Source organism: Triticum urartu, chromosome 6 (genome assembly GCF_003073215.2).
Source record: "Triticum urartu cultivar G1812 chromosome 6, Tu2.1, whole genome shotgun sequence".
Classification (NCBI taxonomy): domain Eukaryota; kingdom Viridiplantae; phylum Streptophyta; class Magnoliopsida; order Poales; family Poaceae; genus Triticum; species Triticum urartu.
Window position 1 is genome coordinate 210270233 of NC_053027.1, and position 16603 is coordinate 210286835.

The window sequence follows — 16603 nt, forward strand, 5'->3', positions numbered from 1 at the left end:
AAGACCTCCTTGCAAAGAAGACCATCAAGACCTCCTCACAGAGAAGACTGGCTACCTTTGTATTGTCCTTAGTTGTCCGTGGATTGTGTGATGTCTTATGTACTCGAGGATCTAGCATATGTGTGACTATTTCTTGTTGGTTTAGTGTTTCTCTCGTGTTTTCCCTCGTGTTTCCCCTCGTGTTCTCCGTCTTGTTCTTCGTGTTCATCGCGGGATCCACTCCTTTCATGAAAGTTCGGGCAATTAGGGTTCTACCCTACATCACCAACACTCCGGAACCCGAAGCGGGCGAGAACTGATCCCTTTCGCTAGAAAGTGAAGCGCCAGACGGCTGGGTCATGTACTTCGACGGCACTTTCGCATGCGAGGGCGCGGGGGCTGGAGCCGTGCTCATCTCTCCCACTCAAGACAAGATCTACTACGCCGTGCAACTCTACTTCCAGTGGGGCGAGAAGGTCTCCAACAACATCATGAAGTACGAAGGTTTGATCGCCGGCCTTAAGGTTGTGGCGGCCTTGGGGGTGAAGCGCCTCACCATCAAGGGCAACTCTCAGCTCCTCGTCAACTTCTCCATCAAGGTATACGAGCCAAAGGATGAGCACATGGAGGCATACCTCGCGGAGGTACGCAAAATGGAGAAGCAATTCCTGGGCCTAGAACTTTAGCATGTGCCCCGCGGCACAAACATGGAAGCAGACGATATCGCCAAGAGGGCGTCAAGGCGACAGCCACAGGAGCCTGGCCTCTCCGAGGAGCGGCTCTTTAAGCCTTCAGCGGCCCCTCCGGCTGCGGAGCCTACGCCGCTTCAGGAGGAGCTCCCACCGCCACCAACCTCAGGAGCTCCCTCCTGCGGCCCAACCTCAGGAGCGTGCTTGATCCTTGCACTTGAAACTCAGGAGGGGTGCTAGACTGAAGAATTCAAGGCATACCTGCTGTGGGGGACACTGCCGGAGAAAGAGGAGGAAGTGGAGCACGTGGCCCGGCAAGCTACAGCGTATTGCATCCAGGATGGTGAGTTGTACAGGAAACGGCCCAACGATGTTTCTTTGCGATGCATCTCCAGGAAGCAGGGGGCGAGCTGCTAGTTGACATACACGGTGGGGACTGCGGGCATCACTCGTCGTCACGCACCGTAGTTGGCAAGGCATTTCGCAGCGGATTCTACTGGCCCACGGCACTCAGCAATGCAAACCGAGCTGGTGAAATCCTGCGAGGCTTGCCAGTTCCATGCCAAGCAAATCCACCAGCCTACTGAAGGCCTCTAGACCATCCCACTCTCATGGCCGTTTGTGGTCTGGGGGCTGGATATCCTGGGTCCATTCGCTCTAGCGCCAGGGGGCTACCTCTACCTCTATGTCGCCATCGACAAGTTCACCAAATGGGCGGAGGTGGAAGCCGTCCGCACCATCCCAGCTAGGTCGGCAATTAAGTTCATCAAGGGCCTAGTGAGACGGTTTGGGGTCCCTAACCGCATCATCACTGATAACAGCTCGTAGTTCACTAGCAATCTCTTCAAGACATATTGTGCTGACCATGGAATGTAGATTTGCTACACTTTAGTAGCGCACCCCTGGAGCAACGGCCAAGCCGAGCGCGCCAACGTGGAGGTCTTGAGAGGCCTCAATACCAGGTCCTTCAAGAAGAAGCTCGAGTCCTGCGGCAAGGGCTAGCACGACGAGCTCCAGTCCAAGCCGTGGTCCATCCGCACCACCGCCACCAAGCCAATAGGCGATACCCCATTCTTCCTCGTCTATGGAGCAGAAGCGGTTCTCCCACACGAGGTTAGGCATCGCTCCACGCGGGTCCTGGCATTTGATGAGATGCAGCAGGACACCATGTGGGGGATGGACCTTGTGCTAGGGGAGGAACACCACCGTGAAGCCTCGCTCCGGGCGGCAAGGTACCAGCAGGCACTGCGACGGTACCACTGTAGCAGGGTCCACTCCAGGACGCTCGAGGTGGGCGATCTTGTCCTGAGGCGGGTGCTCTCCAGGGAAGGGTTGCACATGCTCTCACCCATGTCGGAGGGCCCGTTTAGGATTGCCCGTGTCTCCAGGCCTAGCACCCTGCGCCTGGAGACACAGGACAGGATCCTCATCCAGAACGCCTGGAACATCCAGCACCTCCAGAAGTTCTACCCATGAAGCAAGGCCCAGTGCCTGTGAAGGTCTCCGCTCATGACACTCTCACATAATAATGAGTGGGGCTGTACATGCCCCGAACTCTCCGGAGTGCCGCCCTCGGGACTCGGGGGTCCCTCCCACGTCCTAGTGGCAGCACTTAGCTCCGCGCTGGTGATAAGACTAGACTAGGTGCCGGATGCGGCTATTCATTTGCTTTCTGTAGTTGGTTTGCCCCCCTTTTTATGGAATTTGGAGTTTTGGCATTTGTCGATTGCTCGATTGAACCCTTTCTTTGCCCCACTTCCTCACTTGGTTCTTTATTTTATGCCAGGGAGGGTGGCAATTGCCCGACGCTCTCCCTCACGTGCGTCGCGTGGGGACTGGGAAGGTGTGTGCGCTCACCTCCAGCTAAGTTACCCTTCTAAGTCTACATGGAGCACGAACATTATAACACAACACAAGAGAGATAAACATGGCACAAAGCAGCATAAGAACTGCAGTTCACTACACGCCCCCTGCGGGGCCCCATACTTGTTCTGGCACTACAGGAGGAAAGGAAAGGACGAGCAAAAGTGGCTTCTACGGCACAGATGCTCGCGAGGATCGGCCTCCCGGACTCAGCCGGAGCCCTCCTCGCGCTTCACCAGGGCACAGCGATGGGATGACCCACCGCTGTCCTCAAAGAGAGCCCCACGACGTGCCAGCTGGTCATATCCGCGACAGCTGGAGTTCTTGTCAAAGCAGGAGCTGCCATCGCCAAATAAGCCGCGACCGTCGCCTGGGGCAAGGCCGCCCTCGTCATCGTCACGGCCGTCACCAAGGCCGAGTACTCCATCGCCCTCGCTGTCTTCAGGGCAGCACCCGACGCGGCGACCATCTTCCCCGAACACCCTCGTGAAGAGGGTCGCGACCCCGTTGTATTTGAAGTGGAAGGTGCACCGCCTGCCCAGGCCGTGCGCGGGTAAACGTCTGCCAGCCGCGGGCTAGGGCTACGTTGCCCGCGACGGAGACATCCACCGCGACCCATGAAGCCTTGTTGTAGTAGCCGTCGGCCTGCAGCCAGAAGCTGCTGGGACTCGAGGCCGGTAGCTCGACGACAAAGGAGCGCGGATGCAAGCCATGTGCCGGCCGGGTTCTCCGACCAAACGACAAACTCCGGCATCACCTCCGCTGAGTCAAAGCGTGGCCGGGGAGGCCGGGCGACCATGGCGCGCCTCCCTTTGTGGACAGTACTGCCGCATCTGGGGCGGCTCCCGCCACGTGAGGGGGCGCTGTCGCGGCCGCCAGGAACGGGGCCAGACCCCGAAGAAGTCCGACCGCGCCCCCGAGTGGTGCCGATAGGAGTCGCAGAGTGCTTGTGTGGGCGGCCACGACCCCGCTTGGGCGGCGGGGAGTCGGGCCCCTCCTGGCGCGCCTTCCTCTTCTCCGCAGCCGTGAATCTCTTTGTCAGCGCCATGGGTGTCGCTGCAAGATGGCAAAGAAAAGAGGAAGAAAAGGAAGCAAGCTGGACGGAGGAAGAGATGAGCAATGGGGGCTCCGCCCCTTCCTCAGTTATCGCTAGAGGGAGGCCAACCGTCGGCCTGCACGATCTAAGGTAATGATGATTTTCTTCTTCTTGCAGCAGGGCCTCGTCAAGTCTTACAGTTGCCGAGGCATCATGGGGAAGCGGAGACGCCCATCAATCGCCACGCGTCAATCAAGGCCACAGGCAATAGGGGCCCGCGGCACTCCGCACTTGACCCTTTGCTTCGCCTCGACGCCAAGTTAGAGCGTCCCTTGGGCCCGGGGACTATCGTCAGCGTCCTGGGAACGGGGGTACCCAGACATGCTTGCCTGCGGCCCAGGGTGTGGCTCATCCAGCAGCCTGGTATGACCCATCTTCATCAACAACAACTTAAGACCCTCGCGAGGGGCCATGCCTCGCAAGGCGGACGACAACAAGACCTCCCGAGGGCAGCCTCCCTAGGCTGGCTCCCGAGGAGTGGAGATATCTATGCAAGGGGCACCTCACGAGGTTCATGTGACGTGAGCCATGATGACCAAGGCCAGGCGGGTGCCAATGGGTGCAGAGTACTCGTTTCCTCTTGGGTGCTAAAGGGACAAGTGCAGGCAAGGAGTCCCGAGGCATCAGGCAAAGGTTTCCATATCGGTGCAACAAGACCAAGACCAACAGGACGGTAAGACGGAGGTCACCGCGGAGCCCACGGCAGTGTCACCACTAGAGCCTTTGGCAGGCAAAGACCACCTTTTGTCAGGATAACATGTACTGGTTGTCCCCCTTCAAAATCGGCCGTTGTGGGATCCCTTCCCGCCTAAACATTTGGTAAGAAGACCGGGGACTCTATAAATAGGACTAGCCACCACCTTAGCATAAGAGGGATCATTGAGTCCATCCTCACACACACAAGCTCACCGATCTCAAGAACACCTCTCCTCAGGAGGCTGTTCTTCCCTTGTACTAGTTCATCCTCATCCTACAAGACAATCCAGTAGACCACACTAGAGGAGGGTATTACACCACAACGGTGGCCCGAACTAGTATAAACTCTCGTGTCACTTGTTCCTTGGGTTCGGCGAGCTAGGCCTGAAGATCGTTGCGAGAGTGAGCATGAGAGAGAGAGAGAGATCTTCGTGCGCACCCCAGTGTTTGAGCCTCAAGGGTTTGCCAGAACCGATGATCCGACAGTCATAAAGAACATTTTCTAACCTACACAAGTTGTCTGCAACGGGGTTCTCTGTTCCCTTTCTATCAATAATATGCAAATCAAAATCTTGTAGCTAGATAACCCATCTAATAAGTCTAGGTTTAGCATCTTTCTTTTCCTTATGATATTTAATAGCAGCATGATCAGTGTGAATAGTTACTTTGGAATCAAGAATATAAGGTCTGAACTTATCACATGCAAATACAACTACTGAAAATTATTTTTTAGTGGTAGCATAATTTCTCTGGGCACTGTCTAGAGTTTTACTAGAATACTGAATAACATTTAATTTCTTATCAATTCTTTGTCCTAGAATAGCACCAGCAGCATAATCACTAGCATCACACATAATCTCAAAGGGTAAATTCCAATCAAGTGGCTAAACAATAGGTGCAGAAATCAAGGCTTTCTTAAGTATTTCAAATGCTTCTACACAATCATCATCAAAAGCAAAAGGACCATCTTTTTGCAAGAGATTAGTAAGAGGCCTAGAAATTTTAGAGAAGTCTTCAATAAACCTTTTATAGAAACCAGGATGACCAAGGAAACTTCTTATACCTTTGATATGTTTAGGACACGACATCTTTTCAATAGCATCTACTTTAGCTTTATCAACTTCAATACCTCTTTCAGAAATTTTATGCCCCAGGACAATACCTTCATTAACCATAAAGTGGCACTTCTCCCAATTCAAAACGAGATTAGTTTCTTCACATCTCTGCAAAACTCGATCAAGGTTGCTTAAGCAATCATCAGAAGAAGTTCCGTAAATGGAGAAATCATCCATGAAAATCTTTTCATGAAAAATTAGAGAATATAGCAGTCATACATCATTGAAAGGTAGCAGGTGCATTGCATAAACCAAAAGGCATACGTCTATAAGAAAAGGTACCGAAAGGGCAAGTGAAAGTGGTTTTGTATTGATCATCTTTTGATCAATAAAAGGTAGAAGGTAATGATATTTTCTAGTTTTAATTTGCGGAAATCAATTACCATTCTATAGCGTGTAAACATTCTTTGTGGAATCAATTCATTCTTATCATTAGGAACAATAGTAATACCCCCTTTCTTAGGTACACAATGAACATGACTTACCCATTGACTATCAGCAATAGGATAAATTGTACGTGCCTCCAGAAGCTTTAGTATTTCATTCCTTACCACTTCTTTCGTCTTAGGATGTAACCGCTGTTGATGATCAACAGCTGGGTTAGCATCTTTCTCCAATTTAATTTGTGCTGACATAGAGTGGGACTAATGCCCTTAAGATCATCGAGAGTATATCCAATAGAGGCACAGTGCTTCTTTAGATTTTTCAATAATTTCTTTTCTTCATGCTCTCAAAGGTTAGCACTAATAATAACAGTATATATCCTCTTTTCATCAAGATAAGCATATTTCAGAGTACCAGGTAATTTTTTAAACTCAAACACGGGATCACCCTTAGGTGGAGGAGGATCGCCAAGGATTTCAACAGGAAAATTGTGTTTCAAAATAGGTCCTTGATTAAAGAATAATTCATTTCTTTTCTTTCATTCATAAACATATCATTTTCATGATCTAACAAATACTGTTATAAAGGATCAATAGGAGGCATGACAATAGAAGCAAGACCAATAGTTTCATCCTTACTAGGCAATTCTTTATAATGGGTTTGTCTATGAAATTTAGAGAAATTAAAATCATGAGACATATCTAATAACCCAATAGTAACAATGTCTTTCTCGTAATCTATCTTAGCATTAACAGTATTCAAGAAAGGTCTACCAAATCTAATGGGACAAAAGTCTTCTTGTGGGGAACCAAGAACAAGAAAATTAGTGGGATATTTTATCTTCCCACACAAGACTTCAACATCCCTAACAATCCCAATTGGTGATATAGTTTCTCTATTAGCAAGCTTAATAGTAACATCAATGTGTTCTATCTCAGCAGGTGCAATATCATTCATAATTTCTTTGTATAAGGTATAAGAAATTGCACTCACACTAGAACCCACATCACATAAGCCATGATAACAGTGATCTCCAATTTTAACAGAAACAACAGGCATGCCAACAACAGATCTATGTTAATCTTTCATATCGGGTTTAGCAATTCTACCAGCTTCATCACATAAGTAAATAACATGCCCATAAAAATTATCAACCAAGAGACCTTTAACCATATCAATACTAGGTTCAACTTTAATTTTCTCAGAGGGTGTACATGTTTTAGCATAACTCTTATGAACCACTGTTGAAGTTTAGCATGATCCTTTATTCTAATAGGGAAATGTGGTTTCTCAATATAAGCAGTAGGAACAATAGGATCAACATTATAAGTAATAGTTCCTTCTTGAACTTTAATTGGTTCTACTACTTTAACTTCAACGGGAGGATTATATTTAAACCACTTCTCCTTAGGGAGATCAACATGAGTAGCAAAACATTCACAAAAAGAAGCTACTATCTTAGAGTCAAGTCCATATTTAGTGCGAAAATCATGAAAAGCATTTGCATCTATAAAAGATTTAACACAATCAACCTTAAGGTTTATACCTGACTCTTTACCTTTGTCAAGATCCCAATCTTCAGAGTTGAATTTAATTCTTTCCAATAAATCCCATTTGAATTCAATATCCTTCTTCATATAGGAACCAGTACAAGAAGTATCGAGCATGGATCAGTCATTATGAGAAAGCCGAGCATAAATTTTTTGAATAATAATTTCTCTTGAGAGCTCTTGATTAGGGCATGAATATAACATTGACTTAAGCCTCCCCCAAGCTTGAGTGATACTTTCTCCTTCATGAGGCCTAAAATTATATATATATAATTCCGATCACGATGAACCAGATGCATAGGATAAAACTTCTGATGAAATTCCAATTTCAATCGGTTGTAGTTCCATGATCCAATATCATCTAATAGCCTATACCATGTAGATGCATTTCCCTTCAGAGATAAAGGGAATACTTTCGTCTTGACAACATCCTCAGGCATACCTGCAAGCTTAAGTAATCCACAAACTTCATCCACATAGATTAGGTGCATATCAGGATGTAATGTTCCATCTCCTGCATAAGGATTAGCTAGCAGTTTCTCAATCATACCCGAAGGAATTTCATAATAAATATTTTTAGTAGGTGCAGTATGTTGAGGAGCAAGTAATTGTGGTTCCGGTCGAGGTGAAGATACCCCGAACAAACCCCTCAAAGGATTATTTTCCATAGTAACAAGTGACAATAAATTTCAGCACACTATATAAATGTTTCCTTACGAAATTCCGCTTACCAAAGGCGCTTCACTCCCCGGCAACGGCGCCAAAAAAGAGTGCTGATGACCGACAAGTATAAGGGATCTATCGTATTCCTTTCGATAAGTAAGAGTGTTGAACCCAACGAGGTGCAGAAGGAAATGACAAGTGGTTTTCAGCAAGGTATTCTCTGCAAGCACTGAAATTATCGGTAACAGATAGTTTTGTGATAAGATAAATCGTAACGGGTAACAAGTAATAAAAGTAAACAAGGTGTAGCAAGGTGTCCCAATCCTTTTTGTAGCAAAGGACAAGCCTGGACAAACTCTTATATATAGCAAAGCGCTCCCGAGGACACATGGGAATTGTTGTCAAACTAGTTTTCATCATGCTCATATGATTCGCGTTCGTTACTTTGATAATTTGATATATGGGTGGACCGGTGCTTGGGTGCTTCTCTTCCTTGGACAAGCCTCCCACTTATGTTTAACCCCTCCTGCAAGCATCCGCAACTATGAAAGAAGAATTAAGGTAAACCTAACCATAGCATGGAACATATGGATCCAAATCAGCCCCTTACGAAGCAACATATAAACTAGGGTTTAAGCTTCTATCACTCTAGCAACCCATCATCTACTTATTACATCCCAATGCCTTCCCCTAGGCTCAAATAATGGTGAAGTATCATGTAGTCGACGTTCACATAACACCATTAGAGGAGAGACAACATACATCTCATCAAAATATTGAACGAATACCGAATTCACATGATTACTTATAACAAGACTTCTCCCATGTCCTCGGGAACAAACATAACTACTAACAAAGAATACTCATAATCAAGATCAGAGGAGTATTAATTATCATTAAGGATCTGAAAATATAATCTTCCACCGAATAAACCAACAAGCGTCAACTATAAGGAGTAATAAACACTACTAGCAACACACAGGTACTAATCTGAGGTTTTGGTACCCAGATCGAATACAAGAGATGAACTAGGGTTTGAGAGGAGATGGTTCCGGTGAAGATGTTGATGGAGATTGACCCCTCTCGATGAGAGGATCGATGGTGATGACGATGGCGACGCTTCCCCCCCCCGGAGGGAGGTTTCGCCGGAAGAACAGCTCCGCCGGAGCCCTAGATTGATTCTTCCCAGGTTCCGCCTCGAGATGACGGTGCTTCATTCCGAAAGCTTCCGTCTGATTTTTTCCAGGTCAAAACACACCATATAGCCAAAGATGGGCACCGGAGGCCTGCTAGGGAACCACAAGGACGGGGGGCGCACCCAGGGGGGTAGGGCGCTCCATCCAACCTTGTGGATGGCTGGTGGCCCCCTCTGGTACTTTGTTTGCCCAATATTATATATATATATGTATATATATATATTCCAAAAACATGCTCTGTGAAGTTTGAGCACTTTTGGAGTTGTGCAGAATAGGTCTTTATTATTTGCTCCTTCTCCAATCCAGAATTCCAGCTGCCGGCATTCTCCCTCTTCATGTAAACCTTATAAAATAAGAGAGAATAGGCATAAGTATTGTGATATAATGTGTAATAACATCACATAATGCAATAAATATCAATATAAAGGCATGATGCAAAATGGACGTATCACCGCACATGCTTTAGTCCGTCCTTAACACCGGGGGCTGTATTCGGCCATGCACATTTCAAGTCCGAACACCTATAGGGAACAATTCGGTGTCCCGAATATTGCATTATATGCATCAGCTCCGAATCATGTCTTTGGTCTATAGTTGGGTTGCCCGGCTCCTGTGCTTACCACCCTGTGTTATATGAGGGGCTGGTCTATGTCGAGCCGCGTGGAAAAGGCACCGTAGTCCGGATAGCCGCACACACACAAGGGGCTAGTACTTAGCTCCACAACCAAACTCCTATGGCTAAGTGAATATAATAAAACCACATAGTCCGATTGCCTGGTTCACATTGTGGACACCTCCTTTATGGACCAAGACGTTGGATAAAGTATGGTCACACGTTACGCCGAACACCCCTGTAGCATCTACATGGGGGCTGAAACCGACGACTGGCAACTTTCAGAAATAGAACAATAAACTGCCGCACAGGAGGAAACATCGCTTGAAACAAAAAGTGCAAACTTAGATATATAGACAACCCGAACATAGTTTGTACAACCTAAACACACTCAATCAAATGTTACGTCCTTAGAACATTGACCCTCTATCATTCGGGCTCCTTCTAGGACGTCATCAAATTACCTCTCCGGCTTCCGATGATCTTTTCCATCGGGCGGGCCTGCGATTGCCACTTCGTTGGCCTTCATCTTTTCCCATTGCATCTTGACACAGGCGAAGGCCATCCGAGCACCCTCTATGCGGGCCAAGTGCTTCACATCATCACTCCGAGGCCGCGCGTCGACAAGCCGCTTCACCAAACTGAAGTAGCTAGTAGGAATCGGCTCGGCCAACCAGAGTTGGACTATTAGGTCCTTCATGGCCAAGCACACCACCCTATGCAGCTCTGTCAACTGCTTCAACTGGTCGTTCAGAGGTGTCGGGTGTTCCGGCATGAGAAATTGCAACCAAAATAGCTTCTCGATCGAGTTCCACTCTTGGGGTCGGAAGAATTGTGTGGCATGGGCGACACTCTTCGAAAGATCCACAAACGGGCCTGGAGAACTCCACACTCGGGTGAGCAAAGCATACCTCTGACCTTCAAAGATACTCTGCAAAAGAAAGGCCCGACCAACCGCTATCTGCCTCGCCTGATGGATCTCTTCGCGAGCACTCTGGGACTCGATCCGTGCCTCTTTGGCATCATGAAGAGCATTCGAAAGTTCGGACGACTGGGCAGAAGTCTTCTCCTCCAAAGTTTCACATTTGTTGATGGCATTCTTAAGCTCCTTCTCGACTTCGGCCACCCGAGCTTCATGTTGCTGGCAGGCAGCTTGCTCGGTCTTCAGTTCTTTAGCCACTTTGTCAGCGGCTGCCTTATTCGCCTCCACCTCTTTCTTGGCCTATGCGAGGGCACCTTTGAGGGTCTTGACCTCGGCTGTGCCAACTATGCTCATAATCAAAAACATTCTCTGATTTAACCTCTTAATATACATATCATTTTGATATACAACTAAATTTTTAACATCGTACGCATACCTTGCGTCTCGTCGAACCGCTTGTTAATGCGGTCGAGTTACTCATCTGCCACCTGAAGCTTTCGATTGAGTTCAGAAACCTCCGCGACATGGGCGGTTGCTGCCAACATGGAGGCCTGTTACAATATCAGCACAATTTGTTACTCACCTGGATACTATGTGGATCCTCTGTCTGGTTTCTTCTATACCGGACAGAGTCTCAGGGGCTATTGTCTGTATACATGATTACTTGTATATGAATGGTTTTTAGAACATTAAATCGCGTACCTCAAAGCCTGTCAGTAGGCTGCAAAAGGCTTCATTCAATCCATTTTTAGTGGACTGAACCTTCTCCATAACCGCACCCTGATGGGTGCGGTGATCCTCCACAATGGAAGCACCTTGCAGTGCTTCCTCCAGAGCGTTTGGCACCTCCGGGTTAGTGGAGGGTGCTGATGGAACTCATGTTCCTCCCCCCTCTTTCGAAGGGGGAAGCTTCTCCGATCCTGGAGCCATGTTAGTCTCCAGAATGGTGTTCGGCTGGGGCCCGGATTGTTGGAGGTCCCCACCATCGGTTGTCATAGGGGTCGCCTCCCCTTGGTCTTTGGCGACTGAGGTATTGACCTCGAGCGCTCTCTCGACGGTCTCATTTGCCCCGTCTCAACTAGGAGAGGCCCTTTGGGGCGATTGTCGGTGGGAACGACACCTATGGGATCACAGGGAACCCTTCTATGGTCGGTGGACGTGGGGTCGTGAGAAGAGAAGGTTTAGGAGCTAGCACACAGATCGTTTACCCAGGTTCGGGCCGCAAGGATGCGTAAAAACCAAGTCCTGCTTTGGTGGATGTATTGAGTGTTCTTGAGCTTTCTGAACTAGCTACGGTGGTCGTGCCCTCCCAAAAAGCTGAATCCCTCTCCTGGTTGCCTTGGGCCTCCTTTTATAGGAAAAAGGGGCTGCCACAGTGGCACACAAGAGGTGGAAAGGCCTACAGTGCGCGAGCTTATCGCACGGCATTATGGGACAAAGCACATTAAATGTGCTACGTAGGTGTCCATTAGCTTTATCAGGGATGGGAACGAGGCCCGTCCCGTCCATCGCCGCTTTGCCTCGCTTCGACACGCGCCTAGACCAGCGATGCACGCATCACCATGTAGGCAGGCAGGCAGCTGAGGTGGCGCGGTGGTAGGGCCTTCATGAAGATCTGCATGCCGCCACACATGTGCTTGCTAATTTGGCCTGGAAGCTGCATGTTGCCACGCAGGTGCCTGCCCAGCTAGTTGGGCTGGCAGCTGCATGCGAACGGCGGTGAAGTCTTGGCTGATGCGGGCCTGGTAGTGGCCCTGCTGATGCCCTCGGCAAGGGTCTTGCCGAGGGCCCGGCAAGGGTCTTGCCATGGCGTTGCTGTCATCTCTGGCAAGGGTCCTGCCGGGGGTCTTGTGGACTTCCTCGGCTAGGATCCTACCGAGGGTCGCCATCTTCTAATCCTCATCTAATTGTGTGTTTATGATCTTGACGAAGATTTGCAGGCCACCACAGAGGCGCCTCCCGAGCCATGGTTCCAACACAGTTGGTTAGCTTGGAGCCGGTGGGCTCAAGGGTGGCTCACTCCGCTGGCATCGGGCAAGTTGCCTCGGCAAGGCTTTTGTCGGGGCTGCGGGGAGCCACCTCGGCAAGGAACTTGCTGAGGGAGTCCACCTCGCCCTCTTGCCCTCCTGCGCTTCTAGTCTTGGCATTTCCTTGGTTGTCTTGTGCTTTAGCTTCTCTCTGGCTTCCCTCCTCTGCCCTGCTAAGTGTGGCCGAGGCGCGTGGCTCTGACTACCTGTGCACAAGTAAAGGGTTCAAAAGGGGAGCCCCTACTTTTGTACACCGACAGGAGCCCCCGGGCCTAGGCCATACATAAGCGCGATGCATTGTTGGGCCGGGCCCAGAACGGTGCGTGGGCAGGTGGGGCGGATTTTACCGTAATAACTTCTCGTCCGCTGCGCCTCCCCATGACCCGTGTTGAACGCGCGACGTGGAGGGTCGTGCGTGACGTGTGGGTCGTGCATGGGGCGGTTCTCGCACGGATGCATCACATCGTGGTAAAGAGGCGGCCCGCGCCTTCCCCGTAAAAAAGGAAACGGCCACGGGCACGCTGCCCATTTACCCCCTGCGTCTTCTCCAATCTCAGAGCCGTCGTTCCTTCCTTCTTCCTCAAACCCTTGCTCGCCGCTGCCGTACCTTTGCTTCCCTTTCCCTTCCACCGCTCGCAGCCGACATGGCATCAAAGACTAGCAAGGGCAAGGGAGCGGCCAAGAACGCCGGAGGGGCGGAGCCGCCGGAGAAGGAGTTTGCGGTGTGGCGGACGAAGCTCGCCTACTTTCCCTCGACGGTAGACGCGGCCCACCTTCAGGACAACTTCAGGACGCTGTGGGGGGTCAAGACAGGGGGAGAGACGATGAGGCACCCTGCCACACATGTCATCCCCGCCAACTGCGGCAAAGCGCCCCGAATCGGTATCCGTTCTTTGTCGATTACTTCTCCTGCGGCCTCTGCCCCCTTTCCCCGATTTCTTCAATGACATCATGCATACCTTCGGCTTCCACCTCCTGGATTTTACCCCAAATTCCGTGGCGTGCATGGCTCTCTTCGCCCATCTCTGCGAGGGCTTCGCCGGAGTGCATCCCAACAGAGCGCTCTTCCGCCACTACTTCTTCCCTCGGATCCAGCATGGAGGTGCCATCTCCAGTTGTGTCGCCTGGATCCCGAGGTCCAAGTGGACATACCCGGAGGGTGCTCAAAAGGAGAGGTGGGAGGAGTGGCGGGGCCGGGGGTGCTGGATTGAAGAGGGGGATCCACAAGAGTTCTGCCGGGTTCGCCAGGCGCCGCCGGTTCGCGGAAACGATTGGAGCAGTGTCGATGCCGACGATGCGAAGCTCACGATCGCCACCACCAGGATTCTTCGCCTTACCGAGGCCGGGCTCACCCTTGAGATGATCGGGGCAGATCTCATCCGCCGCCGAATTGCTCCGTTGCATAACAAGGGGAGGCCGGCCTGGTTCTTCACGAACGCGGCGGACATCATGCGACTCCGCCCCGGCCTCGACCACAACTTCACCGTGTTGGCCCACACCCACTTCTGCCAGCGGATCTTCCAGCTCGATGTGGACCGCGACGGCAATGCCGAGAAGTCCAGCAAGGCTGCGGAGGCCAGCAAGGTCGCCAAGGGGCCTTTGTTTGGGTTGCCGGCAGGGGTGGTCCCGCTGAGCAACAACTCACGCCAGACCGACATCATCGCCATGATGCCAGACTGCAACACGCACGGCCCCGTCTGAAACTGGGTCGTGCCGCCAGAGGAGTGGGCGCAGGAGTTTTTTGATACCCTGTAGGAGAAGTACATCCGCGAGGATCCGTGGCTCATCCAGGGCACCACCCAGGCGGAGCTAGACTACGTCGCCGCCAGGGCGGCGGAGGCGGAGCTCGCCAGGGAGGCCTGCAGCGCCGGCGGCGTGGAGGACAAAGCCGCGGTGGCCGTAGAAGAGAAGGAGCTCGCCCAGTGTGCGGAGTCTGCTGGGGAGGCCAGCAGCGCCGGCAACGGGGCTCCTCTTATTGGAGACGACGACGAGCCGTCCAAGGAGGAGGCTGAAGCTGTCGAGCCCCCAACCACTGGGAATGGGCGAGTCCTGCGACGGGCCATCTCCGGCGAGCCCGTTAGGCCCGGCAGCGTGACACGTCTCCAACGTATCTATAATTTTTGATTGCTCCATGCTATATTATCTACTGTTTTGGACATTATTGGGCTTTATTATCCACTATTATATTATTTTTGGGACTAACCTATTAACGGGAGGCCCATCCCTGAATTGCTATTTTTGTTGCCTATTTTAGGGTTTCGACGGAAAGGAATACCAAACGGAGTCCAAACGGAATGACACCTTCGGGAACATGATTTTTGGAACGAACAAGATCCAGGAGACTTGGACCATATGTCAAGCAACCAACAGGGAGGCCACGAGGTAGGGGGCGCGCCTACCCCCCCCCCCTCAGGCGCGCCCTCCACCCTCGTGGGCCCCCTGTTGCTCTACCGACGTACTTCTTCCTCCTATATATACCTACGTACCCCCAAACGATCATATACGGAGCCAAAACCCTAATTCCACCTCCGTAACTTTCTATATCCACGAGATCCCATCTTGGGGCCTGTTCGGGAGCTCCGCCGGAGGGGGCATCGATCACGGAGGGCTTCTACATCAACACCATAGACTCTCCGATGAAGTGTGAGTAGTTTACCTCAGACCTTCGGGTCCATAGTTATTAGCTAGATGGCTTCTTCTCTCTTTTCGGATTTCAATACAAAGTTCTCCCCCTCTCTTGTGGAGATCTATTCAATGTAATCTTCTTTTGCGGTGTGTTTGTTGAGACCGATGAATTGTGGGTTTATGATCAAGTTTATCTATGAACAATATTTGAATCTTCTCTGAATTCTTTTATGTATGATTGGTTATCTTTTCAAGTCTCTTCGAATTATCAGTTTGGTTTGGCCTACTAGATTGATCTTTCTTGCAATGGTAGAAGTGCTTAGCTTTGGGTTCAATCTTGCGGTGTCCTTTCCAAGTGACAGTAGGGGCAGCAAGGCACGTACTGTATTGTTGCCATCGAGGATAACACGATGGGGTTTTCATCATATTGCATGAGTTTATCCCTCTACATCATGTCATCTTGCTTAAGGCGTTACTCTGTTCTTATGAACTTAATACTCTAGATGCATGCAGGAGTAATAGTAGTAGATGCATGCAGGAGTCGGTCTACTTGTCTTGGACGTGATGCCTATATACATGATCATACCTAGATATTCTCATAACTATGCTCAATTTTGTCAATTGCTCAACAGTAATTTTTTCCCCCGCCGTAAAATACTTATGTTGTTGAGAGAAGCTACTAGTGAAACCTATGGCCCCCGGGTCTATCTTCATCATATTAATCTTCCAATACTTAGTTATTTTCATTGCTTTTATTTTACTTTGCATCTTTATCATAAAAATACCAAAAATATTATCTTATCATATCTATCAGATCTCACTCTCGTAAGTGACCGTGTAGGGATTGACAACCCCTTATCGCGTTGGTTGCGAGGATTTATTTGTTTTGTGTAGGTGCGAGGGACTCAAGCATAGCCTCCTACTGGATTGATACCTTGGTTCTCAAAAACTGAGGGAAATACTTACGCTACTTTGCTGCACCACCCTTGCCTCTTCAAGGGAAAACCAACGCAAGTGCTCAAGAGGTAGCAAGAAGGATTTCTAGCGCAGTTGCCGGGGAGGCTCACGCAAAGTCAATTCAAAATTTTATCTCTCATCAACGAGCCATTTCTGGCGCCGTTGCCGGGGAGGTTTACGCAAAAGTTAACATACCAAGTACCCATCACAAACCCCTATCTCCCGCAT